This window comes from Nannospalax galili, unplaced genomic scaffold (genome assembly GCF_000622305.1).
Source record: "Nannospalax galili isolate Female #2095 unplaced genomic scaffold, S.galili_v1.0 scaffold302, whole genome shotgun sequence".
In the NCBI taxonomy this organism is placed as follows: domain Eukaryota; kingdom Metazoa; phylum Chordata; class Mammalia; order Rodentia; family Spalacidae; genus Nannospalax; species Nannospalax galili.
In genome coordinates this window covers 6,066,000-6,072,368 of record NW_008350120.1, presented here as the reverse complement: position 1 = coordinate 6,072,368, position 6,369 = coordinate 6,066,000, and the positions used below count along the sequence as shown (strand labels likewise).

The window sequence follows — 6,369 nt, the reverse complement described above, 5'->3', positions numbered from 1 at the left end:
GGGGGGCCCTGGTAGGAGTGGGCAGAGCATTATGGAAAACGTCCTTGCATATGATGGCATGTACTTGCCTCCTTTTGGGGGGCGGTTTTGCAGGGCTTCTGGTCCTCTAAGCATGAACTGAACTGAGCTCTACCTCTGAGCAGCACCAACCTTAGATTCATTTCCAGATCCAGACACTTGTTGCTGGCATCTGTGCTGTCTTATTACCGAAATGTGAGGGTCACAGCCTGAGTCCAGCAGTTCTAACAAGCTAGGCTCAGCCACGGGTCCTCAACGCCCCAACTAAAGGCAATGACAGGAAAGCAGAGAAACATTCAATGTGGCCGCTTGGGAAAGAGGAACAATCAACTGTCTTCAGGGCATGTGAGAGTCAAACTTAAATACAGTTTGGGGTGTGTCCCTCGCCCCAACACTGACCCATAATTGTCTCAACTGCAGTCTCTCCTGCAAGGTGGTCTGACAAGGTGTCAGAACCCTGTGAAATCTCTTTCTGGAAGACCAGTTCCTCCTCCAACTGGACCCAGGCTCCAACCTTTCCTTTCCCAGGGGCGGCCCGGGGAAATTTTAATCCTTTCAGGAAGATCTGTCAGTGGCAGTGTGGGGTGGGGTATAGGCCACAGGCACAGTTCCCTAGAAGCCCGAGTTCTTTGCAGAGGCTTCCACTCAGGTGAGGCTGGGAGTCTTGATTTTGAAGAAAGGAATTTCAGGAAGAACCAGGATGAAGTGGAGCTGTTTATTATTTATTTTGAGACAGGTTCTCAAAGTGTAGACTAGGCTAGCCTACAGTTCACAGAAATCAGCCTGCCTCTGCTGGGATTTATGGTGTGCACCACCAGGCCTGGCCTAGAGCTGGATTAAATTAATTCAGGTGGGCCTAAACTAAAAGTGGATTTTTTTGTTTTGTTTTGTTTTTGAGATAGGGTCTTCCTGGAACGCACTATGTAGACCAGGCTGGCCTAGATCTCACAGAGCTCTGCCTGACTCTCTACCCCCCAGTGTTGGAACTAAGGGTGTATGCCACCCCGCCTGGCTGACAGAGGGTTTTTAACACAGATTTAAGCACATGGTTATTAGACAGGTACTCAGTTGGAAAGGCTAAGACACACCAGTGCCGGGGGTGGGCCTCTCAAGAGTCAGTCCTTCATGTATCTTTACAGTAGCTATATATAGATGATTTTGGTGGCTTCTGAAGTTACGTGTTAAGGGTTGGCAAGGAATCTGAGATCACGGGGTAGTAGCTTGGGAGCATCAGATGGACTCTCAGCTGACTAGACAAATCCTGCAGGGTTGAGGGGAAATTACAGGTTTTTTCCTAGAAAGAACAGTTTATAGTTTTGTGAGATTCCTAGAAATTTGCAGGTTTATAGTTGGGAAAGGGGTTTGGCCACACATGCTTGGGCCTTAAGCATGGTTTGCTGTCACTTAAGCATTCTTATCATTTTTTACATTTGTCTGCCTATGTGTTTTCAGACACATATGTAGAAGTCAGAGGACAACTTGTAGAAATCTCTCCTGTGTTCCAGGCATTGAACTTGGGTTGCCAGACCTCCGAACAGGAGCCTTTACCTGTTGTGCCATATTGCCGCCCTATTTTATGACTATCTGAAAATCTCTAGACAATGGGAATATTTTCTCTGTGTAGGCAACCCTCAGAGCAAATGTTAATTGTGCTGGAAAATTTTTTTATTATTTTTACTTTATGTGCATGATTGTTTTGCCTACCTGTACATACATGCACCACGTGCATGCGATGCCCACAGAGACCAAAAGAGGACGTTGGATCCCCTGGAACTGGAGCTTCAGAGGATTGTTGGGTGCCATGTGGGTGTCGGGAACTGAACCTGAGTCCTCTGGGAGAGCGGTAAGAGCTCTTAACCACTGAGCCATCTCTCTAGCCCCTGTGGGCTGGAATTCTTGATTCTTACTGGTGAAAGGCTTCAACTAGACCCCAGGGCCAAGTCTCCATTTCCTTCTCTCCCACCAGGACAACTAGGTACACTCTCACACAGTCCCTGAGGGTTGTTTTGGGCAAGGAGAGCCTGTCACTAGGTCCCAAAGATGCCTGGGCTGGAGACAATCAGCTGACTATGTAAAGCCTTTTAACCTTCAGTGGTGGATCATACTTGTAATCCCAGCAGGACCCTCAGGAAGCTGAGGCAAGAAAACTGTCTTGAGTTTGAAGCCAGTCTGGACTACATAGTGAGCTCTGGGCTAGCCTGGTCTATAGAGTGAGACTGAGGCAAGCAAGCATAGGGATAGTTTAACAGTCTGGGACTCCACTTGACAAGCTCTGCACACTCCTTTCCTAACAATACACTTAGCAACCTAGTACCCCAAACTACTGAGCTGCGCATGCACGCACACACACCCCACTTCAAACAGTGGAGTGAGTTTGTCTCCTTGACAGCCCTATGGCAACCCCCCTCCCCCGTTTTCATTCAAACAAGTCTGAAACGTATCTGGGGATGGGAGGTAGGGAACCCATCAAGCCTGAACTTGTTTGGGGTATTATGCTCAATAAGGCAAACAACTTTTAGGGGAAAACTATTCACAACCCTGTGCCCATGTACAATCAGGTATTCATATGATTAAAGTCAGATGCACTGTGGGAAAGAAAGGACAGTCCTGCCAATCAAAACAAAGAACCACCCACACTGGGACCCTTAGCAACCAACTCCTCCTCCTGGACCCCACAGAAGGAAGCCCCAAGGAACAATCACTGACTGGCTTTGAGCACACTAACTCAAGGAGCCTGCTTGCTGTGAATCTCTGTACTCTAGCCTTGCTTCTGAATCATGTTTCCTTGAGGCTGGAGAGTTGGCTTAGTTACAAGCAGGCCCTGTTCTTGTAGAGGACCTGAGTACAGGAGAAGCAGAAAGGGTGAAAGCTATTCCATCTGACCCTGACAGAGAGCGGAGGTCAGCTAAGACCAAGGAAGTCCTTCTCCACTGTTGCAAAGAGGGGTTGTCCGCAGCCTCTGTCCTAGTGGCCCACATTTGTCTTGGGTACTCAAACAACAAAATCAGTTTGAGAGAGAGAGGTTTGAAGAGATATTTGAAGCCCTGGTTTTCTAGTGGGGTCACCTGAGCCCCACCCACATCTCCCCTGTCCTTAGAAATATGAATACCTTCCAAAGGGTGGCCAAGCTGGGTAAAGGAAGTGAGGGTTCTCAGAGCAGGGAGCTGGAAGGACTTTGTGCTGAGCACTTTGGCGTGTCAGCAGCTTGGAAGCAGATACAGCATGACACCTTGTACACATCACACTGCTGTCCTCAGGGGACTGCAGCTCACAGGCATGTATGGTGTCTCCAATAGTTTTACAGTCTTTTGTTTTTTTCTTTTTATATTGGGCATTGTGTAGCCAAAACTGCCTCTGAGCTCTGGAGCACAGGGATTACAAGTATGGGCCATTGCACCTAACAGGAAGAGCTTTTTAAATCAGGCATAATGATAGATGTGTTCCAGCAAGGATTTATGAGAAATTATGACATCATAAAACGACTTGAGCACATGAGAATTCCACCTTAGGACAGCCAGACTCGAAGAGATTGAAAAGAGAGAAAGTTCCTGTTTGCCTTGATTTGATACTTTTCCTTACTTCAGAGTAAAAATAGTTTTAAGGTGGGAAAACAGCAGTTGTCTGTTCATTCATGAGAATGAAGTCATAATGGGTTCATTGTTAAGGTGCCAAGGTGATAGTCAAGGAAGCCCAACAATGATTCCCATTCTCTCCACCTCAGGTGATCCCATTTTGGGATCAGCTAACCTCACTGGCAAGAGTACCTAATGGCCGCTGCTCTTCCAGACCAGCTACTGCCCCGTCCCTTCAGCAACATCTGCCTGTCTCAGCACCCCGCAGTCACATGGGCAGCAGTCACCTGATTCCAGCCGGTGGAGTGGCTAGAGACCTAGAGTTGCAGATCCCTGGGGCAGGAGGTGGGGGAAGGAGGGTCGGGAGCAGGAGAGTCATGTGTAGCCTCTGTGGGGCAGTGGGCTAGCTTTCCAGGATAGATGAAGAGCCTGATGATCCTGTGTTCCCTGGGTGAGCTGTACTTAAGTGGGGTGGTTGTGAGGGTTAAGGCTAGTCATTAGTGAGGAGACCTTCACAGTTTCCAGAGCAGATAGGATACAGTGGATACTAGAATTTCAGGGTCTGGGCTCTTGGCCAGCATTCTGGAAGCCAGGACTGCCCACTGACTGTAACTGGGCCAGATGGAGCAGGTGGCAGTGGGGTGATGTCTGCTATAGGTTTTAGATGCTGTCTAATGATAGTGTGGCTTTTGGGTCAGTAGAAGCTAGTGGGCTGCTAAGTTAATGTGATGTCTGCTATAGGTTTTAGATGCTGTCTAATGATAGTGTGGCTTTTGGATCAGTAGAAGCTAGTGGGCTGCTAAGTTAATGCGCATCCCAAAGGTTTTGAACCAGGCACTTAGCTGTTTTTACTACAAAGCATTAACCCCTCACTTATGTCCTCAGGGAGCTGAAAGCAGGATGAGATGTGGGCAGTGCCTCATAGTTGTATGCAATCCTAGCTCTTGGGAGGCTGAGGCTGGAGGATCACTATCACTTTGATGGGGGCACTTTTCCATGAGGGCAAAACTGTACTCCAGAAGCGATCATCTTGTAGGAACCAGGGTGACCACCCCCCAGTGACAGAAGCACTTCTTTGGACCACCTTGTAACACCAGAATTTAGATAGTGAGGGGTAGGACCACACCTTGACTAGAACAGCTTTATTATGCAGACCTCCTGTTTCCTGCTCCAATTCTTCCTCTATTAAAGCCTAAAGCTCATCCTGGATGGTGGTGGAACTTGCCTGTAATCCGAGCACTCCGGAGGCAGGTGGCTCTCTGTGAGCGCCTAGCTAGCCAGGGCTACATAGCCCAAGACCTCAAAAAACAAAAAAACACTAAAGCTCATGTCCATACCTTGAAGATCATCTTGGGGGGGGTCACTGGACCCCTTTATCTGCCCCTCTTTCTACGTGGCCACATTGAATAAATCACTCTCTGTGTTTTTCACATGGTTTCTCTTTAGTTGATGACCTAGCCCAGCTTGTTGGATTGCTGGAGCCTGGGCTTATGCCCCCAAAACTGTACTTATAATTTTACTTAATAGTCACAAGAATGTTGGGGTCAGACACAGTCATTGATAAATGACTATTAAAGGACTAAAGCTAGTCCAAGATAATTTTGCTCAGGACCTTCAACATTTCAACTCTCCACAGCCACAAAGTTCTAATCAGTAGCCCAGTCTCAGAATCTTCCACACAGGTGTGGCTTTTTCAGGGCACTTCAGATCACATGTGGACCTCTGCCCCACTGGCTCAGTCTCGATCCCCAAGGCAGGAAGGACCTCACTCACAGGGAGAGTTAGGATCAAGTGAGGAAGAAATAACCTAACTAACCCCGGAGGCCAGCCAGCTGTGTAACACCAGTGACTGGCACTGGGCAAACTCTACCCATGCTTCCCACCAGGTCGGTATCTTTAGCTCAGTCTACAGTTTAAATTGATACATATCCTATTTACCAGGAGAAAACCAGTTTAATGATGTGCATATACACAGAGTCCCACAAAAACAGATGCAAAGGAGGGCAGAGTATTGAAGTTCTTACTTACCCTGAGTCGGGCCTTGAGACCCTGGGGAGCTGTGGAAAGAAATTTTCAGAGCAGGAGGAGAGGGATTAAGGGCTGAAGAAAGGGTGGCTTGTCATGCAGATGGAAGTTGCTGGGCATTTAAATTACTGTAAGAGTGAAACCACAGAGGACAAGCCAGCCTTCGGGTTGCAACAGCAAGAGGTTTATTTAGTACACAGGTACCTGTGGGTACAAAGTCTCCTGGGGGGGGGGGGGACGACTTGCGCGCCTCAGGTCGGGTTTGTGGAACTTTTATAGAGCAGAAGCGGGATACAGAAGCAGAAACACGGTTATTGGTTAGTTTAAACTATTACAAAATGCTACAGGGAGAGCGGGGAGCTTACTTATCACTAAGCCAGATGTCTCAACCATAAAACTTATTTATCAGTGAGTTGGAGATGTCTCGGCCATGAAACTTACTTATCAGTAAGCCAGATATCCTGGCCATAGAACTTACTTATCGGCAAGCCAGATGTGTCGGCCATAAAACTTACTTCTCAGTAAGTTGGAATTCTTGACCGGTACGCGACCTGCCTGAGAGACTTCATGGCTCCTGACTTTTATTTTTTCATTACCTAGAGCAGCTCTTCCGGTACTGACACCAGTTTCCTAAAGACTTGCAGCTGGACGCCCTTCAGAGCTGCTCAGGGGTCTGCATCTCCCAAAAAGACCCACTTGGGTGTGGAGTATACACCCAAGAAGCGTGTTTGGGGGTGGTAGGTCCTGGGTACCA

General features: G+C 47.9%; 1 long non-coding RNA gene across 4 annotated transcripts in view; it reads right to left on the bottom strand.

Annotated features, from left to right (window-relative positions):
* The window catches only part of LOC115072728, a 12,720-nt gene extending 6,950 nt beyond the window's left edge, over positions 1-5,770 (bottom strand). For all 4 annotated transcript variants that reach the window (XR_003851752.1, XR_003851753.1, XR_003851751.1 and 1 more), the window contains exon 1: positions 5,619-5,770. This is a non-coding gene — a long non-coding RNA (uncharacterized LOC115072728). The remainder of the gene's footprint in view (positions 1-5,618) is intronic.
* Between the last annotated feature and the right edge of the window lie 599 nt (positions 5,771-6,369).